This window comes from Lissotriton vulgaris, chromosome 6, assembly GCF_964263255.1.
Source record: "Lissotriton vulgaris chromosome 6, aLisVul1.2, whole genome shotgun sequence".
NCBI lineage: Eukaryota > Metazoa > Chordata > Amphibia > Caudata > Salamandridae > Lissotriton > Lissotriton vulgaris.
The window spans coordinates 1002865040-1002890922 of NC_141694.1; positions in this window are offsets into that span (position 1 = coordinate 1002865040).

Here is a 25883-nt window from a genome sequence, read left to right on the forward strand (position 1 = left end):
AGCTTGTCTCTGCTGCCACGTGGACTCTGGGGCACCGAGGATGTCCAGGAGTGGATCACGAGCTGTCCCAGGCAGGCTCTCGCTGTCGGCGGTGTCGGCTTCTGGATTGGAGCAAACAAACCTTGGCAAGCGCAACCCACGCAGGATTCAAAGATCGCTTCTTACTCGGGCCAGGAAGGTCAGAGCGGGTGCTCCTTTTCAGGGGAGCGAGGGCCAGACCAGAGCAACCAAACTGGCAGGTCAAATTCAAAGGTTCGTTGGTACTGGGGCCACTAGCCAACGGGCAAGCGATCGGACCAACGCTTCAAGCCAAAAGATGCAGAAGGGCCCCACGCAACACTCGGTGAGTGTAGAGGGGTGAGCTTCAGTGCAAAAGTGGCTCAGGGCTGGGGCTTCTTAAACCCCAATGCACAGCTTCGAGGATGCCTCGGGAGCTGCACGGTCAGTGCCTCGTGGTCTTTCCAAGATGGCCGGTCCCACACTTCAGGTCGCCTCCACGGGTCTCAGCTCTGCAGGGACTGTGGATCGGGCTTTTAGAAGGCAGGCACGCTGGGTCTTGTCGATCTCTGTTGCTCGAGTTCCAGCGGGAACTGCAACAAAGCAAACGTCGAGGTGCTGGATGGTGCCTGTTTGCGCAGGGTGGTCACTCCTTGACCACAAGGGAGATTCTTCAGTCTTCTACGTCGAGTAGGATGTCGAAGGGTCCAGAGTTTCGTTTCATACGTTTCAGTCATGATAATCTGAGTGCGTTGGCACTGCTCCCATTCTTATACCAATCTAGGGGGCTGGATCACCTGTAAGGTCATTCCTATGGGTGGGGCCCAGGAAGAGGGTGGTTACACCCCTTTCCCTTTGTCCAGGGTCGTGCTGGGACTGGGGCTGGTGTGCCCCAGAACCGGTTTGACCGGATTATGCAAGGGGAAGCCTTGTGCTCCCCAGGCAGTGTCTAGTTTCATTCAACCCACCCTGCCCCAATACACTATCTCCTGTCTGGGGAGGTGTAGCACCTCCCTGTGACAGGAAACCCTTTGTCCAGGCCTCCTCTGCCAAGTTTTGGTCAGCAGCAGGAGGTCAGACTCGTGTCGGTGGCAGCAGCATCCATTTTGTGATGCTGAGGCTCTGGTTAGAATTAACCGCATTTTAGCAAAGTAACATGTCTTTTCCCTCTAGAAGGGTGGAATGCTACCCCCGGTGCCAGGACTGGCGAGGGGGTAGTATCCCAAATCGTATGACACCTTACACAACATGTTTTGATAAAGCCAAACCAAAGTTAGCACATAACCGCGATGGATTATAATGCACTTAAGAGTATATGGTATGGCAATATCCCGAAACAGCTAAGGGAGTTGGTCCCAACAGCTGCAGACAGGCTCAGCTCGTGCTAGAGCACCATCTCACATAAAACCAAGCACTCTGCCTCCAGGATTGATAAGGCCTGCCATAGGAGTGACTTATAGGTATATATGTGTCCAGATATAGGTTTAGATATAGGTATACTATATCTAAGCAAGGGGTGATTACACCACCTTGCCCCAGCTGAGTGATCAGCCAGCTGTGTCAATTTAAGAACCAGCCAGGGGTGGCAAAAGATATGCTGCAGCTCCTGGTAGGCCTTGGATGCACCTATGCCCTTGGCACCTATAGTGCACTGTATAGGGGCTGAAAAGGTGTCCAGTACCAAATTGGTTATGTACCTATAGTACATGGAGTCCATTTTAAGAGAGAGCAGATAGCCTGGGGCCCTGATTAGCAGGGAATCAGGCCAACTAAGTCGAAAACCAGCTAAATGCAAGGCAAAAAATCTGGGGTAACCATAGTCAGGTATCCACCCTCCTACACAGTGTTTACGGACCACAGACCTAAGCTGGCGGAAGAGAACATTTTCTTTGCAAGATGGTCCAACTTCTTGAATTCCATTTCCGGTGGAGCGGTAGGGAAGGCGGTTTTGAAAGTGGAGGCTTGGACCACCAAGCTCTCTGGGGTGGGGTGTTGGGAAAGGAAAGTGGAGTCGCCCCGAGCCAGGTGGCGTTGGACAATCATCATGTCCACAGGAGCCCCGTGTTGGGCTGGACCATGTGCCCAAAAGGATGTCAGTGAGGGCCTCATTAAACAGTAGCAAGGGCTCCGAAGAGCTTGCAGCAGGTTAAAGCACCTCTGTTAGGAGGTTAGTCCTGACCGCCACCGTAGGAAGCTCAAGGTTGAGAGCCTCGGCCGCCCTACGCAACACCACTGTGTACGACGCTCCCTCTTCCGTAGCCACAGTAGGAGGAGTCAACATGCCAAGGTCAGGTGAGGTGTCCAAACCACTGGCATCCCCCAGTTCCTCTCTAAAAGTCTTGCTCACTCTCCTGATCAGCTAGAGGGTGACCTCACCCCTCCCTATCCTCCTCCTCAGTATCTGTGTGCCATTCTGGCAGAAACTGGGTTCAGGGGTGAACCCCTCTCGGTGCCGGATCCGGCATCGGAAAGACGCCTGTCCGGCTCCGTGTCCACGTCGGGATGGAGGCCGGGGTCGACGCCGGCCAGGGGGCCGACCAGAGTCAAAGGAGGAAGTGCTGCCAGAGGAAGCGGCACTGGGGGAGGAGTAATCAGGTCAACCGTGCCGATACAGATCCAGGCCAGGATCCAAGGGAGCCCTGCAGTGCCGGAGCCGCCGGTGGAGAAGGCCTAGGACCCCCAACCGAGTCTGTGGGGCCCAAAGGCACGCCAGCGATTTCAGGCTGCCCAAATATGGCGTGCGTCACCTCATAGAACGTACAAAGCTGGGTGGGAGTCGCTCTGGGACCTGGACAGGGAGAGAAATATGGAGTCAACTCTTCAGGCTCTGTGCGCGGAACCACGGGAGGGGCAACACCCGCGTGCCTCGTTGGGTCGGCCGACCAACAAGGAGAAGTCAATGAGCGACAACGCTTCTTAGACTTCTTCTTATGCTTCGACTTACCCGACCCAGAGTACGAAGACTTCAAAGACTTGGACAGGAATGATGGTGGCTCCGCCACCGGTCCATCGACCTCCCTTGCGACTGGGACTTTGAACGGCACAGAGCTGACTACCGGTGCCCAAGCAGCTTTTGGGACCGCTCCTCCAAAGCTTTCGACACCATCGACCGGCAGTCGGAGCACGACTCAGGGTCGTGGTCGCGCTCCAGGAAAAAAAGAAACACGTGATGCGGATCCAGCATCATCATCATCCGATGACAGGAACCGCATGGCTTGAAGCAGAGCATCCCTCATGCACCTTAGGAGTCAAAAACTCCAAAAAAGAAGTCAACAAAAGTTGAGAAAAAGTTACTGAGGCACTGCTCTTCGAGATCTGGGCTGGTTGGCGCTGAAAAAGAAAGAACTGAAGTCAGCACGCGGGGGCGGCATCTAAGTAGCTGCTGCAACATCATCCTAGCGACCACGATGCCGATGATGGATGCAGAGCCGACCGACGTCACCTTCCGACGTGCAGAGGTACTGCTGACATAAAAACTTTCCAGATCCAGTCTGACACCTGGGGGCAATTCTAAAGTAAGGAATCTATACCTAACGTGTTTCTTTCAGATCAAAATGGTACCTCACTTGTGTGGGTTGCCCAAGTACCAGTGACAGGCAAGGGCCAAAACGTATTGAGGAGACATCAAAATTGGCTTTCACAAAACGACCTTGTTTTGCAAGGGGGTCACCTGGGTTTTTGGCCCAGCACTTGGCAGTCATCTAGGGAACCCTACCAAACCCACACATTTCTAAAAACTAGACACCTGGGGGATTCGAAGGGAGGTATGGCTTGCATGGATCCCCCAACGTTTTCTTACCCAGAATCCCCTGCAAACCTCAAATTTCGCTAAATAAATCTCTTTTTTAACACATTTTTGTGTGGAAAAAGTGTAAGATCACCAGGCTGACACAAAATTCCTACCGCCCAGCTTTCCTCCAGGTCTCCTGATAAAATGGTACTCTACTTGTGTGGGTAGGCAAAGTACCTGCAACAGGAAATGGCCCAAATCGTACTGTGGAGCCACCTCCTTGGGGCTTTATTAAATAATGGTGGGGGGGGCCTTGTGGACCCCCCAAGCCCGAGGACCGCCACCTCCCCCGGAGCTTTATTAAAATATGATGGGGGTCCTCACGGGCCCTCCAAGCCCCGGAGACCGTCACCTCCCTGGAGCTAAAATAAATAACTTGTGTACACTGCACTATAGTTATACAGCTAGGAGGGTTTTTGGGGTGTTCCAGAAGGACTAGGCGCACACCTGAGTAACCGCAACGTGTCAAGTAACATCAAGTAAACAGTATAGGCAAAAGGGCGGGCGGTAATCCCTCACAACCGCTCAAGGTTGGACCTGGGAGATCCACACAAATTGCAAACACACAACGTAGCCCCTGCGCTATATATGGTCAATATTTTCTTGGTAAATTTGGTCTTGGTTAAGCTAGTTAGCTGCGCACATCAAGACTTTCATGGTAGGAGAACATTAGTGCAAATATAAAAGTTCAATAGACGTCAAGTTCTTGGTGTTGTCCACCAGTTTAATGTTCCTTTGTACAGGCCAACACGTGTTTCATTGCAGGGAACAGACTGCGAATCTTCAGGGCCTCATAGAATATGGGCGAAATTTAGCCGGCGCCGTTTAACGAAGACCGTCTTCGTCAAACGGCGCCGGGAACTATAGGAGGGAGAATGCGAACAAACAGGTGTACCCGCCTGTTCATTAATTGAGTGCTACTGCCTCAAACAAATCTCGACTACACCTCTTCTCCTCCCGGTAAAAGCGTCAATTGAATATAAGAAAGATACAACCCACTACGCAAGCAACTTTCACGCATTGTATACTTCACCCGAACCGGGTGTTACAGACCACTAAATTTCGCCCATATTCTATGAGGCCCTGAAGATTCGCAGTCTGTTCCCTGCGATGAAACACGTGTTGGCCTGTACAGAGGAACATTAAACTGGTGGACAACACCAAGAACTTGACGTCTATTGAACTTTTATATTTGCACTAATGTTCTCCTACCATGAAAGTCTTGATGTGCGCAGCTAACTAGCTTAACCAAGACCAAATTTACCAAGAAAATATTGACCATATATAGCGCAGGGGCTACGTTGTGTGTTTGCAATTTGTGTACACTGCACCTCCCCGCTATGCAAATGAAGAGAGGGGGGTCAAGCGGCCTCCCCTCCAGGAGCCCTTGATGGCCCTGGGGACCGCCACTCCCCAGGACTGGCTGCTGCAATGCCCTGGGGTGCCCACCCCCAGGACATTGCTGTTTGCTTTGGCAGGGCGGGAGCATGGCTCCTGGCCTGTCATAACAAAATCTGCTTTGGTTTTTGGATGCAAGAGCAGGAAACTTGCTCTTGCTTCCAAAAACCAAAGCAAGACTGCTTTTGCACAAGGGGAGCTGCATGTCAGCAGCTCCATTCGTGCAAAAGCAATGCCGTCTCCCGCAGGACAGGGAGCCGCCTGCAGTGTGGGGGCATTGGGGCTCCCCCCACAGTCCCCAACAGTGAGGCCAGGCCCTGGGGATGAGGTGCCAGAGGCCATAAGTGGCTCAGGAGGGGGGCCATGCGGCCCCCCTCCCCTGCAATAAAACAATAACTGAAAAAATGCAGAAGGCCGGCCCCGGTGGATGGGGTCCCCGGGGCAATAATTGGCCTTGAGAGAGGGGGCCACACAGCCCCCTTCCATTTAAAAAAAACATTTTTAAATAAAAAGGGGTTAGGCCCTGGGGGTGGGGTCCCCAGGGCCCCAAAAATGCTAAAAGAATGGGGGCCACACTTTTCATACAAGGCTAAACATCCTCTCTCCACCACTCTGCAAACACGCCTCTTTGTGCACTGCTGGTGGGCCGATGAGGTCCTCTTGTGTCTTGAGGACCTCAGGACACAAGTAGACTTCATCCTCCGAGCAGCAGTGCGCCAGGAGCTGCGTTTGCAGAGTGGTGTAAAAAGGGGCGTGCCCTCGGACAACCTCTCTGCAATCTAGCTCTGTGGCGCTTACTGGAGGTACCTGATGCCTAGTTGGCTCTCAGGGACCCTCAGTACTCAAGGGAAATTAATTCCCCAACTTACAACGCGCCAGGGAGCACGTTTGCAGAGTGGTGAAGAGCGGGGTCGTGGCCTGGTATGACAAGTTAGCAATCCTGCTGTGTGGGACTTAGTTTGCTAAGAGATGTTCAGAGGCCACACTCACCTTTCTCCACCACTTTGATTGGTTGTCTGAGTACCTGTAATAAAAATAAAATAAATAACGTCCAAGCCCCGGGGGATGGGGTCCCCGGGCAAATAGTGGCCCAGGAAAAGGGGGGCAACTGATGGTGGGGCAATGAGGTTCTCTTGTGTCCAGAGACTTCATCCTCCGAGCAGCAGTGTTCCAGGAGCTGCGTTTGCAGAGTGGTGTAAAAAGGGGTGTGGCCTCGGGCCACCTCTCTGCAATCCAGCTCTGTGGCACTTACTGGAGGTACTGGTGGACTAGTGATGTAATATGTGACATCATCAGCAGTGCATTGTGGGGGCGCGAGCTATAGTTAGCTCTACTAACTATAACAGCCAAATTTCTCTGGTTTTATACGAGTGAAATGTCCAACCAACTATATGTCCCTGGAACCCATGTTTTTTTAAAGTGAATATATATATGTTGGAGATATAGCAGCGGGCGCTGCACGGTGTCTAGCCATTGCCCCACTTGGGATTTTATTTTCACTGGTTTCCAGCGACGGCACCCACTTGGGTTTGATGTACAGTTCGGACTGCTAATACCACAATGCTTTGCGGCGCATGCCACAAAAGGCGTGAGATCTTGCTGAGGTGGGCGGGACTCTTTGAATAAAAGCAGGTGTTCCGAACTTTGCTGTTGTTGGTTTACTTGTGAGGGGCTCTGGATGAAGGAGTTATTTCCGAAACGCGTCGGCCCGCTTTCAATGCTTGCAGAGTGAACAGTGCACACTGCTGACCCCGTTGTATGAGCATCGTCACCGTGAGGGCTTTCTCACTTAAAGGCAACTTGGGATGATATATATATATATATATATATATATATATATTCACTGAAAAAAACCATAGGTTTCACACCAGTTATAGTTAGGAATTAGCATTTAAAAAACCTATTAAATTCACTGAAAAAACCATAGGTTTCACACCAGTTATAGTTAGCAGGAAGTTTTACTCGCATAAAACCATTGAAATTCCCACGTTATAGTTAGTTGGACTCACTATAATTTGCGCGTGCAATGCACTGCTGATGATGTCACATATTACATCACTCATGACATGGTCAGTGACATCACTCATGACATCACTGATGACGCCATCCAGTAAATGTGTGTCTTTTTGAAAAATAAATTTGTTTTATATATGTATATGTAAAAGTTGATGGAAGAATAAATGTTTAAATAAGTATCTAAATGGATGTTTTTTTTTAATAAAAATTGATTAGTTAACTGGCTTATTAAGTGTTTCTTAGTGAATACATATATTAGTGCGCAATGTTTAAATATTTATATATATATATGTATTAGTGTTTCACTTTGTGTCTAAGTGGCTGCATGGGTTGGTGAGTAGGTACATGTGTAGGTATATGGGTTATTAGATGTTTTTTTAGTATCAGTATGAGTGTTTGTATGGTTTCGTAGGGGTATTACTTATCACATAGAATGACTAACTCTCTCTTTGTATGTGTTTTGAAGACAGCATATGTGCAGGACTGTATGGGTGGATGAGTGTGTATATGTGTGTGTTAGTGAGTGAATGGCTGTCTCACTAGTGTCTTTATCAGTAAATACATATGTTTTAATCTAGTATATGTGAGTATTGATGTATATAAGTGAGTATATGTGAGAGTGAGATATTGAAAGAGTTCCTGTTTAAATAATTATGTGTTTCTATAAGTGATTGTTTAAGAGAGTAAGTATGTGTAAGTTTCCTTAGAAGTAAGGTGGTAGTGTGTGTATAGCTGTATATCCAAATAAATGGATGTTCAATAGTTTACTTGCATGTGGGAGTATGTGTGAGAGTAACTTTTGGGTGACTGTCGGTGTGTAACAGGATGTATAGGTGAATCACTACATATGATGAGTGAGTATATGTATGAGTGACTATATAGAACTGTTGGTGAATGAGTGGATGTGTATATAGATGGTGGAATTATTGAATTGGTTGTTGTAACTGGTATGGTATCTCCATTTTTTAAAATATTTAAAATTATATTTTTCAATATGTGTTTCATGGGTTACATTACAGTGAAAGGAGGTCTGTCACTCTGTCACAAGGATGGTGTCATCAGTGATGTCATGAGTGATGTCACTGACCATGTCATGAGTGATGTAATATGTGACGTCATCAGCAGTGCATTGCATGCGCAAATTATAGTGAGTCCAACCAACTATAACGTGGGAATTTCAATGGTTTTATGAGAGTAAAACTTCCTGCTAACTATAACTGGTGTGAAACCTATGGTTTTTTCAGTGAATTTAATAGGTTTTTTAATTGCTAATTCCTAACTATAACTGGTGTGAAACCTATGGTTTTTTCAGTGAATTTCATAGTTTTTTTAAATGCTAATTCCGAACTATATATAGGGCCTCAAACCTATGAAATGAAATATTTTTTATAATGAATCCTATATTGTATATTTATATAATATATATATATTTTTGTTGTTGTTTTTTTTTGCCCTGGTGCGCTCCCGGGGCGCGCCCCGGTGAGCGCACTGTAAAGCGCATTTTTTCGGAGCGCCCCGGGTCGCGCACCGGTGAGCGTCCCGTTAGCGCTATTGCCGCGAACGAAAACATCATGACGTATCGCGTAGCCGCGTCCGCGTGATACGCACGGCATAAGCGCACCCGGAAATACTCGAGCGAATACGATCACGCAACGTAATCATCTGACGCTCTTACGCAGCGCGCCCCGTGGTGCGCCCCCGGGCGCGCCCGGGGTGCGTCGTGTAAGAGCGTCGGGTCATGTGACCTAAAAATAACACTTTTCATTGGTGCAGAACAGTTTTGGTTTCTAAATGATGAAAGCCCGGGTCATGTGACCTGAAAATAACACTTTTCATTGGTTCAGGACAGTTTTTTTTTTCCAAATGATGAAAGACCCCACCTTTTTTCCTTATTCTGACTTTGTCCTTTGACTGGGGAAGACCTGTTTGAACATCTTTGAGAAAAATGTTGTACTTTAAAATGGCTACAGTAGCAGCAGCAGCTGGAGCATCTGCACCACCACCACCACCACCACCATCAAGAGGACCACCACTTCATTACATTGGTGGTCAAGAAGAGGAGGAGAAGGAGGAGGAGGAGGAAGAAGGGAGAAGGTGGCTGCCAGAAGACAATACCCCATACAAGCCAAGGAAGCACATCGTATGGGAGTTTTTTTTCAATCCCAGAGGGCAAGAAAAAAGTCAATGCACCCAAGGTGACTTGCCTAATCTGGGACATGGAACTTTTAAGGGGGAACCCTAACAAAAAATATTCTTTTGGTAATAATACCATGATTAGGCACATGCAGCGCAAGCATCCAAACAACTATTCTGCTGCAGAGGTGAGAGAACTGGCCAGTAACCCTCCCCAATCTACAACCACCACCTCCAAAAGAAAGCAACCCACTCCATCGGGACCAGAGACAAGGGAGACGATCCCTTGCATACAACCACGGTTTGGGGAATTCCGAATTACATATATTTTTTGTGGTAAGACCATCTCCTATGGTGAACAGAGCATAAAGCTCATCCACAAAAAACAAAGTGTGAAAGAGGGCCTGAGGGGAGTCGTATTTATAGACCTCTTGGTACCTTGTCCCCCAACTTAACAGTAAACAACACGAGAGATGCCAGAAGTCTGAATGTAAGAACCTATAAAGTGTTCATTCTGTAAGACAAAACCAACAGGTTAATGTATGAGGTAAAACAATCCTTGGTAATGTGGATGTAGACCTAACAGGAGAAGAAATGAATAGAAAAAAGCCTGAGAAGTGCTTGAAAAAGTACCCATCAGCCCGCTCAATAGCGGAACATCGTCATCTGGGTTGAATGGTTGAAATGGTGGTATCCAGTGTGCCCTTCCTCAGGACGAACCCGGGGCTAGCAAAACTTGGACCACTTTGTTGACCCTCAACCATTAGAGATGATCAAGTGCAGGCTGAAAGGGCAAAGTTGCAGTGCTCAAGAAATGTGAGAAAAGAAAGGAAAAAATTGTAATCCACGTGTTCTAAAAATACCTATCTTGATGTCATTAGAAAAACTTTATTGGGTCTGACCATCAAGGTGGTATGGTTAAAAGCAGAGTGAAAAATAGCATGCAAGGAATTGCTATTCACCATGAATGTAAATTGGTCGACATGTTTCAGCCTAAATCGGCTTTCTTCAGGACCTATGATGCACTACTGCAACATTTACTTACTGTGAAAGAGAACTACAGAACTGCTCCAATTCCTCAAATGAGAAAATGGTATATCTTCTCCTGTGTAAAAAGAATTAACAGATAAGAATAACAATCATTTTTATTATTCTAAGGGCTATCCTATGTGCTTTGTGCACTGATTAGTCCTGTCATAATCAACTCACCCAAATTGTAGGGAGGAAACGCCTCACCTCACCTGGCACTCGCTCAGAGTGAAGGAGGCCACGCACTAAAAAAACAAAACAAAGCATACATTTCATCATTAAAAACTATTTTTTGGACTTGCATAAGTCCAGATAGTTTATTCAACAACAGCGACAACAAATATGGCAGGTAAGGAGGTCAAAGATTGAAATGACACTACTTGTTACTAGGTAAGATGCACCAGTCTCAAGGTACCGGCCAGTTTCCTAAGGTCAGAGTCCTAAGTCTCATCTGCCCCAGAAACATCTGAAATGAACCCGTATGACCAGTGCCTCCCTTGGAAACATCTGAAAAGAACTAAACAAAGCCCACATGACCAGCGCTTCCAAAAGAAATATTGAAAGTCTTCGTTATTTTCTTTGGTATTTTAAATGTAAGAAAATACATTATCTTGGAAAAGACTACCGTTTTTTCAGGCTGCTGGTCTAATGCTGAATCAAAATCTAATCCCAGCTATGCTTCTTCTAGTCCCGAAAAAAGTGAGCGCTCTCACCTATCCGTCGTTGCCCCGCTCTATGTAATGAGCCGAGGGGGAGGTGGAGATGCTGTGTAGGTAGCCGCGAGTTATACGGCGGCTGCGGACGTCAAAGGAAACAAACAAATGTTCAGATGCTGATTCGCTCTCTCCGCATCCAATCCTATTGTTGTAATTTCAAGGCAATTCCCATGTGAGTTGTACTTTTGTTTCGGTTTTGCAATCATGAGATTGGAGCCCTGATTGGGCCCAAGGATGTGTGGAAAGGTTGTATTGGTCCGTTCTTAACAAATGAGAGGAGCGGAACTGTTTACGTGTAAAAACTTGCAAACAAATGAGTGAAAAAAGGCCCCCACGATATAGACTGATGATGTCTAATGTTGTTATGTAATAGTCAGTACTCAGTGATTGGTAGCTGGAATACGACACGGTGTATCGATGTAAAATGCATCCACGGTATGATTTGCAGATACATAAAAACTGCAAAAAGCCGGGCCGGCTAACCGGAAACACATTCTTCATTATTTCGAGGTGAATCCCGAAATACTGTCTACATTGTGCGGGATAGCAAAAAGTGTAAATTGACACAAGGGCTCGGCATCATTACCAGAGAGCTCTATAAACAGATCCAGCTTAGTGACCTGTATTCAGTGTGTAGGTGAACATATCGACTCCGTGTTGGAAGGCGCATTCGGCGCTGTGCAGTACGATTGATAGGTGGATCAAATGCATGTTGATCAATATATCCGTATATGCATGTCGCCTCTGGTGCTTCAATATATACATGTTTAGTCAGTTTAGATCAACACGAATTCACCTCACTGACAATAGCGGGACCTGAATAGGTTGTTAAGCGCCCTGTTAATATGTACTTTGAAGGTTCAATCACCATTTTACTTTCATGCTTGTACCCCGGAGTTTGTGTCTGTTATTGTTGTTTGTGATAACCCCAACAAACACCACTGTCTGAGCTGAATTGCTCAATAAACCGAATTTACAGACCTTAAAAAGACCGCTACACCTAGAAGTCTACATTCTTATCGTAGCTATTCGCATCATTTAAATACAGAGTGCATTCCAGAGTGACCACCCTGTATTGACATTCATGTGAGAATGATACAAAGGGGCAAAAAATAAGTTGTATGGAACACCTCGATAGGTAGTGTCATAATATACTGATGTTAAGGTATATGGTCTGAAGATATAGTTTTTATAGCTGTAACCATGGGATCTCATCATTTAATCCCTCTGTGTCACTTCTCAGTTTGAACACCCATCTTTGTTCTTTTCTCAGTAGAAACTGAGAGATGTCTGTGACGTGCTTGGGTATGTGTGGTTGTTCTAAAATTACCCACTTCAGGTCGTCTGCCTGGTGTTTCTCAGCAAGGAAATGGGATGTAAGCCGAGTAGCTTGTTTACTGCGCCTAATTGTGCTCTTATGTTCTTGTATGCGCAATTTTATTTTTCTCGTTGTCATCTCTATGTACCTCAAACCACACGGGCACGTGATTAAATACACGACTTTCTCACTGTTGCAGTTTGTATGGTGCTTGAGTGACCATGGTCGAGTTGTGCCTATATCAACTGATAAGGTCTTCCTTGTTTGTGGGCACACTGAACAATTCCCGCAAGGGTAATGACCCTGCACAGGAGGAAGATTCCACAGAGTAGATGTGGAGTCTTCTATATTATGTCGAGGTCTAGTGTGGACCAACTCATCTTTCAGATTCATTCCTCTTTTAAATGAAAATAGTGGTAGAGGAATCTTATCACCAGAACTATTCAGGATCTTCCACTTATGTCTGATGATCTTCTGGAGTTTGGACGAGGAAGTGTTGAATGTTGTAACACAAACCAGTTTATTCAGAGGCGGTTTTTCAACCGGGACCTCTAGGAGTGACTCACGGTGGTTATTTGAGGCACGTTTCAATGATTTCTTGATAAGATGGCCAGGGTAGCAGCGCATCTTCAGTTTGGATGACAGGTCCTTAGCCTGAACACGGAAATCTGACATGTCTGAGCAATTCCTCCTCACCCGCAAAAACTGTTCAAAAGGGAGGTTTTCCCTTAGCGAGCGAGGGTGGTAGCTGTCAAACCTCAACAAAGAGTTTCGCGCCATGGGTTTCTTATATAAGGAACTCGCTAGATGACCATCATGTGGAAAGATCAATAAAACCAAAAATGGAAGTTTTACTCTACTATGCTCTAAGGTGAACCTCAGAAAAGGATTTTGGCCATTGAGCCAGTCATGAAAGGACTGTAAAGATTGTTCATCTCCACGCCATACCACCAAGATGTCGTCTATGTACCTCTTCCACACCACCAATTGTTGGTGATGTGGATTGATGGTATTCAGTACATGTTGAGTTTCAAATTTGTGGACATAGAGGTTTGCCAGGCTTGGCGCAAATTTACTGCCCATTGAGGTCCCAGATGTCTGCAGATACAGGGAATCCTCAAAGGCAAAAAAGTTTTCTGTCATGGCAATCCTTGCAAGTTCTGTTATGAAATGAACAGGCGTCACACTGTCAAGGGAAGACTCTTCCAGAAGTTCTTGGATCGTTTGTAATGTCTCCATTTGAGGTATGCAAGTATATAATGATTCTACATCAAAGCTTGCTAAGATGTCAGACTCTGTATTGAACTCTACCTCTGGCAATAGACGCAGGACGTCTTTTGTATCTTGGAGATATGATGGCATTTTTTTGACCAGTGGATTTAAGAAAACATCGACAAATGACGATAAAGGTTCTAAAAGAGAACCGATACCCGAGATAATAGGCCGACCCGGAGGTGGTCTGGTCGGCTTGTGAATCTTGGGTAGTGTGTAGAAGTAAGGGGTGGTTGGGAATCTTGCCACTAGATATACGGCTTCTTGTGGTGTGATCCATCCTTCCGTACTTGCTTCTTCTACAAGATGTTTAATCTCATTTGTGAGTCTGGCTGTAGGATCCTCATCAAGAAGGGTATAAAAATGTGTGTTACCTAGTTGTCTCAGGCATTCTGTGCGGTAAGCCGTGGTGTCTTGGATTACAATGGCCCCACCCTTATCAGCTGATTTAATTGTAATTTCAGTGTCTCTGGATAAGGTCTCAAGTGCAGTTCTTTCTTTTTTCGACAGGTTTTGGTAGTCACCGTGTCTTGAAAAACCCAGGGATTTCATTTCATGTAGTACTGCAGCTTCAAAGGCACCCACTTTGGAAGGTACCTGTTGGAGCAAGGGCATGAAAGTAGATTTCACCCTTAGTCCCGTGTTTGTGTCTGGGGTGATTTCCTGTTCCTTGTCTTTAAAAAAATAGTGTAGTCTCACAGTCCTGAAAAAACGCTCAATCTCTCCTCGGATTTGGAATGGTTCACCAGTGTTGGTAGGAACAAAGCCCAGACCTTTGTTTAGTACTACTTTTTCCAAGGGGGCTAGAACCCGGGTACTCAGGTTCACTACAAGGTCATTGGTGGAGTCAGATGTATCACTAGTTGGCCTGATATCTTGTGTGTCATTCAAAGTTATTGGTTGTCTGCCCATTGTACTTGACCTTGACTTTGGCCTCTCCGCTTTCCTCGATTCCCTCCCCGACCTTGTCCTGAAAAAGGCTGATTGTAAGGGTATTGTGGCTGCATTGGATAGTTGGACATTGGCATGGGAAATTGGGGATAACCCCAGGGAGCCGGTGGCCACCATGGTCCTGATTGGTACATGTTGCCACGTCCATTATATCTTCGATTGGGACGACCACGACCTCTTCCTCTACCCTGACTTATCCCACTGCTATCTGAATCAGAAGATTCTGCATCTGAAGACGTCGCATACGAGGAACCGTGTGTATGCTTCTGTTTATTCAAATCAATTGGAGTGTAGTTATCGCTTGTATAAGGGTACACTTTTTCATGTGAAAACTTTGCCAAATCTTTTTTGAATTTTTCTATTTTGGCAAAGAAGATGGGGTCTTTGTACTCCTTATTAGCTTTGTTTGAATCTTCCTGTTGTTTTTCAAATTTTTTAGTAGTTAGTGTTGTTTTGATCTGCCCTTCTAGGACTTGGATTTCAACTAGAATGGCATCCGCAATTTTCTTTGCAGTGGCGATGATGAGGATCAGCCAGTCTCTGGTGCAGCGCCAGGCTATTAGGGACCAGTCTTTTATAAAAGTCTTATCCGTCAAAAAAAGCCTAGGCGCATTTGTAACTATAAGGCCCGTGGGTGCACATTTACCATGTAAGTATTCGGCCATTATCTGACCGTGTATTATGGTTCGGGAGTGGCTTTTCTTCAAATTAAGTACTGTGTCCCAATCACCTACAGTTGTTGGAGTGAGAGTGGGAATTTGGTCTAGCATACTGGGATTATCAGTTAGAATAGATGTCAAGGTGTCATCATCAAAACCTAGACCTCCAAAATCCGCCATTGTGTCGCCGATGTAGAGAATGAATACGTATAAGATGCACTGATTAATTAGTGCAATCAAAAAGGCCCGCAGCCTTAGCTGCGCAGAAACCACAAAAAACAAAGAGTGAAAGAGGGCCTGAGGGGAGTCGTATTTATAGACCTCTTGGTACCTTGTCCCCCAACTTAACAGTAAACAACACGAGAGATGCCAGAAGTCTGAATGTAAGAACCTATAAAGTGTTCATTCTGTAAGACAAAACCAACAGGTTAATGTATGAGGTAAAACAATCCTTGGTAATGTGGATGTAGACCTAACAGGAGAAGAAATTAATAGAAAAAAGCCTGAGAAGTGCTTGAAAAAGTACCCATCAGCCCGCTCAATTGCGGAACATCGTCATCTGGGTTGAATGGTTGAAATGGTGGTATCCAGTGTGCCCTTCCTCAGGACGAACCCGGGGCTAGCAAAACTTGGACCACTTTGTTGACCCTCAACCATTAGAGATGATCAAGTGCAGGCTGAAAGGGCAAAGTTGCAGTGCTCAATAAATGTGAGAAAAGAAAGGAAAAAATTGTAATCCACGTGTTCTAAAAATACCTATCTTGATGTCATTAGAAAAACTTTATTGGGTCTGACCATCAAGGTGGTATGGTTAAAAGCAGAGTGAAAAATAGCATGCAAGGAATTGCTATTCACCATGAATGTAAATTGGTCGACATGTTTCAGCCTAAATCGGCTTTCTTCAGGACCTATGATGCACTACTGCAACATTTACTTACTGTGAAAGAGAACTACAGAACTGATCCAATTCCTCAAATGAGAAAATGGTATATCTTCTCCTGTGTAAAAAGAATTAACAGATAAGAATAACAATCATTTTTATTATTCTAAGGGCTATCCTATGTGATTTGTGCACTGATTAGTCCTGTCATAATCAACTCACCCAAATTGTAGGGAGGAAACGCCTCACCTCACCTGGCACTCGCTCAGAGTGAAGGAGGCCACGCACTAAAAAAAAAAAACAAAGCATACATTTCATCATTAAAAACTATTTTTTGGACTTGCATAAGTCCAGATAGTTTATTCAACAACAGCGACAATAAATATGGCAGGTAAGGAGGTCAAAGATTGAAATGACACTACTTGTTACTAGGTAAGATGCACCAGTCTCAAGGTACCGGCCAGTTTCCTAAGGTCAGAGTCCTAAGTCTCATCTGCCCCAGAAACATCTGAAATGAACCCGTATGACCAGTGCCTCCCTTGGAAACATCTGAAAAGAACTAAACAAAGCCCACATGACCAGCGCTTCCAAAAGAAGTATTGAAAGTCTTCGTTATTTTCTTTGGTATTTTAAATGTAAGAAAATACATTATCTTGGAAAAGACTACCGTTTTTTCAGGCTGCTGGTCTAATGCTGAATCATAATCTAATCCCAGCTATGCTTCTTCTAGTCCCGAATAAAGTGAGCGCTCTCACCTATCCGTCGTTGCCCCGCTCTATGTAATGAGCCGAGGGGGAGGTGGAGACGCTGTGTAGGTAGCCGCGAGTTATACGGCGGCTGCGGACGTCAAAGGAAACAAACAAATGTTCAGATGCTGATTCGCTCTCTCCGCATCCAATCCTATTGTTGTAATTTCAAGGCAATTCCCATGTGAGTTGTACTTTTGTTTCGGTTTTGCAATCATGAGATTGGAGCTCTGATTGGGCCCAAGGATGTGTGGAAAGGTTGTATTGGTCCGTTCTTAACAAATGAGAGGAGCGGAACTGTTTACGTGTAAAAACTCGCAAACAAATGAGTGAAAAAAGGCCCCCACGATATAGACTGATGATGTCTAATGTTGTTATGTAATAGTCAGTACTCAGTGATTGGTAGCTGGAATACGACACGGTGTATCGATGTAAAATGCATCCACGGTATGATTTGCAGATACATAAAAACTGCAAAAAGCCGGGCCGGCTAACCGGAAACACATTCTTCATTATTTCGAGGTGAATCCCGAAATACTGTCTACATTGTGCGGGATAGCAAAAAGTGTAAATTGACACAAGGGCTCGGCATCATTACCAGAGAGCTCTATAAACAGATCCAGCTTAGTGACCTGTATTCAGTGTGAAGGTGAACATATCGACTCCGTGTTGGAAGGCGCATTCGGCGCTGTGCAGTACGATTGATAGGTGGATCAAATGCATGTTGATCAATATATCCGTATATGCATGTCGCCTCTGGTGCTTCAATATATACATGTTTAGTCAGTTTAGATCAACACGAATTCACCTCACTGACAATAGCGGGACCTGAATAGGTTGTTAAGCGCCCTGTTAATATGTACTTTGAAGGTTCAATCACCATTTTACTTTCATGCTTGTACCCCGGAGTTTGTGTCTGTTATTGCTGTTTGTGATAACCCCAACAAACACCACTGTCTGAGCTGAATTGCTCAATAAACCGAATTTACAGACCTTAAAAAGACCGCTACACCTAGAAGTCTACATTCTTATCGTAGCTATTCGCATCATTTAAATACAGAGTGCATGCCAGATTGACCACCCTGTATTGACATTCATGTGAGAATGATACAAAGGGGCAAAAAATAAGTTGTATGCAACACCTCGATAGGTAGTGTCATAATATACTGATGTTAAGGTATATGGTCTGAAGATATAGTTTTTATAGCTGTAACCATGGGATCTCATCATTTAATCCCTCTGTGTCACTTCTCAGTTTGAACACCCATCTTTGTTCTTTTCTCAGTAGAAACTGAGAGATGTCTGTGACGTGCTTGGGTATGTGTGGTTGTTCTAAAATTACCCACTTCAGGTCGTCTGCCTGGTGTTTCTCAGCAAGGAAATGGGATGTAAGCCGAGTAGCTTGTTTACTGCGCCTAATTGTGCTCTTATGTTCTTGTATGCGCAATTTTATTTTTCTCGTTGTCATCCCTATGTACCTCAAACCACACGGGCACGTGATTAAATACACGACTTTCTCACTGTTGCAGTTTGTATGGTGCTTGAGTGACCATGGCCGAGTTGTGCCTATATCAACTGATAAGGTCTTCCTTGTTTGTGGGCACACTGAACAATTCCCGCAAGGGTAATGACCCTGCACAGGAGGAAGATTCCACAGAGTAGATGTGGAGTCTTCTATATTATGTCGAGGTCTGGCAAACCTCTATGTCCACAAATTTGAAACTCAACATGTACTGAATACCATCAATCCACATCACCAACAATTGGTGGTGTGGAAGAGGTACATAGACGACATCTTGGTGGTATGGCGTGGAGATGAACAATCTTTACAGTCCTTTCATGACTGGCTCAATAGCCAAAATCCTTTTCTGAGGTTCACCTTAGAGCATAGTAGAGTAAAACTTCCATTTTTGGATTTATTGATCTTTCCACATGATGGTCATCTAGCGAGTTCCTTATATAGGAAACCCATGGCGCGAAACTCTTTGTTGAGGTTTGACAGCTACCACCCTTGCTCGCTAAGGGAAAACCTCCCTTTTGGACAGTTTTTGCGGGTGAGGAGGAATTGCTCAGACATGTCAGATTTCCGTGTTCAGGCTAAGGACCTGTCATCCAAACTGAAGATGCGCTGCTACCCTGGCCATCTTATCAAGAAATCATTGAAACGTGCCTCAAATAACCACCGTGAGTCACTCCTAGAGGTCCCGGTTGAAAAACCGCCTCTGAATAAACTGGTTTGTGTTACAACATTCAACACTTCCTCGTCCAAACTCCAGAAGATCATCAGACATAAGTGGAAGATCCTGAATAGTACTGGTGATAAGATTCCTCTACCACTATTTTCATTTAAAAGAGGAATGAATCTGAAAGATGAGTTGGTCCACACTAGACCTCGACATAATATAGAAGACTCCACATCTACTCTGTGGAATCTTCCTCCTGTGCAGGGTCATTACCCTTGAGGGAATTGTTCAGTGTGCCCACAAACAAGGAAGACCTTATCAGTTGATATAGGCACAACTCGACCATGGTCACTCAAGCACCATACAAACTGCAACAGTGAGAAAGTCGTGTATTTAATCACGTGCCCGTGTGGTTTGAGGTACATAGGGATGACAACGAGAAAAATAAAATTGCGCATACAAGAACATAAGAGCACAATTAGGCGCAGTAAACAAGCTACTCGGCTTACATCCCATTTCCTTGCTGAGAAACACCAGGCAGACGACCTGAAGTGGATAATTTTAGAACAACCACACATACCCAAGCACGTCACAGACATCTCTCAGTTTCTACTGAGAAAAGAACAAAGATGGGTGTTCAAACTGAGAAGTGACACAGAGGGATTAAATGATGAGATCCCATGGTTACAGCTATAAAAACTATATCTTCAGACCATATACCTTAACATCAGTATATTATGACACTACCTATCGAGGTGTTCCATACAACTTATTTTTTGCCCCTTTGTATCATTCTCACATGAATGTCAATACAGGGTGGTCACTCTGGAATGCACTCTATATTTAAATGATGCGAATAGCTACGATAAGAATGTAGACTTCTAGGTGTAGCGGTCTTTTTAAGGTCTGTAAATTCGGTTTATTGAGCAATTCAGCTCAGACAGTGGTGTTTGTTGGGGTTATCACAAACAACAATAACAGACACAAACTCCGGGGTACAAGCATGAAAGTAAAATGGTGATTGAACCTTCAAAGTACATATTAACAGGGCGCTTAACAACCTATTCAGGTCCCGCTATTGTCAGTGAGGTGAATTCGTGTTGATCTAAACTGACTAAACATGTATATATTGAAGCACCAGATGCGACATGCATATACGGATATATTGATCAACATGCATTTGATCCACCTATCAATCGTACTGCACAGCGCCGAATGCGCCTTCCAACACGGAGTCGATATGTTCACCTACACACTGAATACAGGTCACTAAGCTGGATCTGTTTATAGAGCTCTCTGGTAATGATGCCGAGCCCTTGTGTCAATTTACACTTTTTGCTATCCCGCACAATGTAGACAGTATTTCGGGATTCACCTCGAAATAATGAAGAATGTGTTTCCGGTTAGCCGGCCCGGCTTTTTGCAGTTTTTATGTATCTGCAAATCATACCGTGGATGCATTTTACATCGATACACCGTGTCGTATTCCAGCTACCAATCACTGAGTACTGACTATTACATAACAACATTAGACATCATCAGTCTATATCGTGGGGGCCTTTTTTCACTCATTTGTTTGCGAGTTTTTACACGTAAACAGTTCCGCTCCTCTCATTTGTTAAGAACGGACCAATACAACCTTTCCACACATCCTTGGGCCCAATCAGGGCTCCAATCTCATGATTGCAAAACCGAAACAAAAGTACAACTCACATGGGAATTGCCTTGAAATTACAACAATAGGATTGGATGCGGAGAGAGCGAATCAGCATCTGAACATTTGTTTGTTTCCTTTGACGTCCGCAGCCGCCGTATAACTCGCGGCTACCTACACAGCGTCTCCACCTCCCCCTCGGCTCATTACATAGAGCGGGGCAACGACGGATAGGTGAGAGCGCTCACTTTTTTCGGGACTAGAAGAAGCATAGCTGGGATTAGATTATGATTCAGCATTAGACCAGCAGCCTGAAAAAACGGTAGTCTTTTCCAAGATAATGTATTTTCTTACATTTAAAATACCAAAGAAAATAACGAAGACTTTCAATACTTCTTTTGGAAGCGCTGGTCATGTGGGCTTTGTTTAGTTCTTTTCAGATGTTTCCAAGGGAGGCACTGGTCATACGGGTTCATTTCAGATGTTTCTGGGGCAGATGAGACTTAGGACTCTGACCTTAGGAAACTGGCCGGTACCTTGAGACTGGTGCATCTTACCTAGTAACAAGTAGTGTTATTTCAATCTTTGACCTCCTTACCTGCCATATTTGTTGTCGCTGTTGTTGAATAAACTATCTGGACTTATGCAAGTCCAAAAAATAGTTTTTAATGATGAAATGTATGCTTTGTTTTGTTTTTTTAGTGCGTGGCCTCCTTCACTCTGAGCGAGTGCCAGGTGAGGTGAGGCGTTTCCTCCCTACAATTTGGGTGAGTTGATTATGACAGGACTAATCAGTGCACAAAGCACATAGGAAAGCCCTTAGAATAATAAAAATGATTGTTATTCTTATCTGTTAATTCTTTTTACACAGGAGAAGATATACCATTTTCTCATTTGAGGAATTGGAGCAGTTCTGTAGTTCTCTTTCACAGTAAGTAAATGTTGCAGTAGTGCATCATAGGTCCTGAAGAAAGCCGATTTAGGCTGAAACATGTCGACCAATTTACATTCATGGTGAATAGCAATTCCTTGCATGCTATTTTTCACTCTGCTTTTAACCATACCACCTTGATGGTCAGACCCAATAAAGTTTTTCTAATGACATCAAGATAGGTATTTTTAGAACACGTGGATTACAATTTTTTCCTTTCTTTTCTCACATTTCTTGAGCACTGCAACTTTGCCCTTTCAGCCTGCACTTGATCATCTGTAATGGTTGAGGGTCAACAAAGTGGTCCAGGTTTTGCTAGCCCCGGGTTCGTCCTGAGGAAGGGCACACTGGATACCACCATTTCAACCATTCAACCCAGATGACAATGTTCCGCTATTGAGCGGGCTGATGGGTACTTTTTCAAGCACTTCTCAGGCTTTTTTCTATTCATTTCTTCTCCTGTTAGGTCTACATCCACATTACCAAGGATTGTTTTACCTCATACATTAACCTGTTGGTTTTGTCTTACAGAATGAACACTTTATAGGTTCTTACATTCAGACTTCTGGCATCTCTCGTGTTGTTTACCATAAAGCTCATCCTCCTTGCTGGTGACAACCACAATTGCCCCAAAAAACCCTAATTTTTTCCTGATTTTTTTTTTGCTTCAGTTGAGCCATTTTCATTTCCCTATTTTTTGTTTCTCCCCATAAAAATAACAAAAAAAATATAAAATAGTTCATAAAAGCCAAAAAAGTACAAAATGTTCAAAAAACATTTAAAAAAATATAAAACAACAAAAAGAAGAAAAAAAACAGTTCTTTTTAGAACTACCTCCAAATTATAAAAAGGCTACATTTTTTAAAAACTCTATCATTCTTTTTTCCCATGGAACGCTTCCCGGTACGCTCCGCGGTTCGCGTACCGGGCGCTCCCCCCGCGCAAATCAAAAAAAATAATAATTTTTTTTTGCCCCGCGGGGCCCTTTGATAGCCCCCACATTAAACCTAGGGGGTCAGGAGGGGTCTACTCTGCCCCCTTATGGTCATTTCCCCCTTTGTTTTTGCCACCTCTTGTGTCTCGATCCTACTGAGACACAAGATGGCGGCCGATCCGGACTGTTTGGAATGTTTACAGACACCCGAGAGCCAATCAGGTTTCCGCGCGTGAACTCGCGTAGCGCGCTGGTTAGCGCCCTGGTGCGCGTACCGGGGTGCGGCCATAGATATATATATTTTTTTTAAACTAAATTACTCAAAATTCACTGGAGCACATATCTTGAGACATAGCAAAGGCACATCGGGCTACCAGTCCCTACAATTGTGCCAAGTTTGGTGGAAATCCATTCAGCCGTTCGGGCTAAAAGTGAGGTTGACCGCCCTATGGAAATTAACATGGGGAAAACACGTTTTGGGACCCCCCTTTTATCTCGGCCCCCGCTTGACACATCTGCCCCAAACTTTAAGGGAAGGACTGGGGCGCCGCGAGGCAAATTTGAGGAAATTTTCAGGCAGATTCCTCAACCGGCGCCAAAGTTATTCACAATAGAATGTTGAGATTTTGCATTGAAAATAATCCTAACTATAACTACCTACTGGCGACCGCCAGTAGGTAATAAATATATATATATATTTTTTTTACGAAGCCTTCTGGCGAAACGCGTCTGTTGTGGGGGTAGGGGCTTGAATTAAAGAAATTCACAATCTATGGTATCGTGTGCTGGTCATCTTTCTAGCCGAATTGGAGTGTGTGTGTGTGTGTGTATATATATATATATATATATATATATATATATATATATATATATATATATATATATATATATATATATATATATATATATATATATATATATATATATATATATATATATATATATATATATATATATATATATATATATATATATATATATATATATATATATATATATATATATATATATATATATATAATTTTTTACAACAAAGGACGCGGCACTCCAGAACTGAATTTGTGCACAATTTATTCTTGGCAACCTCTCAAACCAACGCGTTTCAGCCATCTCACGGCTTTTCTCACGGTTAGTGAGTCCTTTCTTTGTTAGACTTCTTTATATTCACCTTTGGCCTTAATGGGGCATTGTGGGACCTGTAGTGTTTTTGATATAAAAAACTTTATTAACATAACAAAAGAAAATCAGGACTTGCATTTTGTGTCAGCTTCAGCTTTATTGCTGTTTGTTAGATTTAAGGTACTGTTATATCAAGCGCTGCTCTCCATGACACCATTAATGTCTCTTATGACATTGTATGATTTGCAACATTTTTTGGTCTAGTACCGTTATGTTCATAAACCACATTATATCATTCTCATCTATGGGAACCACATTATAAATATGGATAGCTTATAGAGTACCTAAGTCACATATTTTTACATGTTAGTTAATCCATTTGATATAGTATCAAACAATTATAAGCAATTTTATGCAAGAACAAGGTGTTCATAGGTATTTAAGACTCAAGTAAATAGTATAGTACCACATGGTTCATTATGTTCTTGTCCATACTCTTTTTTCCATCTTTAGGGCTTTCTATTTTTACTCCAAATATACAAAAAGTTCCTCATCGTTATTAATGCCCCTGGAAGCCTTAGTTCTAAGTCTGGTGATGTACTGTGATTCTGTCTGTCGTAATCGTTTTGTTCGATCTCCTCCACATTCTCCAGCTTATATCATGTGGATTCCATAATAGGACATCTTTTTCCAGTCTCCATTCTGGCACCGTTGCATATGCTTAGCTGTAGCATATGTCATGTCTCTGTTCTTTACTGCACGTATGTGCTCAAGGATCCATTTTTTGAGCATACATGTTGAGCTGCCGATATATTTTATTCCACAGTCACACTCAATAATATAAATTAAAAAGCGAGATGTGCATGTGATATTTTGGTCAATGTTCGTTGATTTCCCATTTACTTCCATGATTGATCTCATATTTTTCCAATTTTACATGCCTTGCATACATTGCATTTTTTAAACCACTTCTGTTGGTCCAATAACTAATTTGTTTTCTGTTTTTCTTGAAAATGACTTGGAACAGGCATATCTTTTAGAGATTTCATTTTTCTATATGTGACATCCGGTTTCGGCCCCAAGATTTTTCCAATATCTGGATCTCCAGCAATTAAGTGCCAATATTTCTTGATTGTATTCATTATTATACCACTCTCTTTATTATATGTGGTTATAAATCTCGGTGCCAGTTGTTTAGTGTATTCATTCTCTTTGGTTTTTGGAATCAGTGTTTCTGTTCTTGTTTTTTTGTCAATGTTGTTGTTGGATTTGAATATGGGAGCATGACCCACTCGCCATTTCAAGCCAAATCAGGGCAATGCTAATTCAGCGAAAATGAGATGGCTGAGGAAGGGATTCGGAGTGGGATTACTTTTCACTCTGATCGTGCTGGAGACGGGACATTTTTCACGAGGCAGACATGAAATGAGAGCACATGCCAGTAATCAACAAAAACAACAGGATGGCGTTAATAAACTTAACCCACTGTTATAAGGTGCATGAACTAAAAATTTGATTTAAAATGGAAAAAGAACATGGACTCACTAAGACTCTGGAAAACACATTCTTACTATCTGTGAAATGCACCATGGGAACTGTATTCTTTAAGATCAGTCATGTGATTCCAGAAGTTTAAAAGGCACGCATGAATGCATTTCAACCTAATGATCCACACCTGTGATCAAGGCAAAACAACGCCGAAACGCGTAAGGAGACGGGGAATCCTTTGCGCTGCTGTGCCTGTGAATAAATGCTGCAACTCCAGTATTGGGCCTCTGTGTGGTGTGTAACGTATATATATATATATATATATTACCTACTGGCGGTCGCTAGTAGGTAGTTATAGTTAGGACCTAGTTTCCATGGGAAAAGCGTTTTTTGTTTTCCCAATAACTTTGGTGCCGGTTGACAAATCTTTGCGAAATTTTCAAAACTTGTGATCAGCTCAGGTCAGCTCCTGTCTTGAAAGTTTTGGGGTCATTCGCCAAGCGAGGACCGAGAGAAAAGGGGATCCCAAAACAAGTTTTCCCCATGTTATTTTCCATAGGAAACTTTAGACACAGCTACAACCCGTACTTCTGAACGGAATTACACCAAATTTGGCATGGCTTCCACCCTGTGATAGCAAACCCTGGTTTGCTTCGTTGAAGCGAGAGG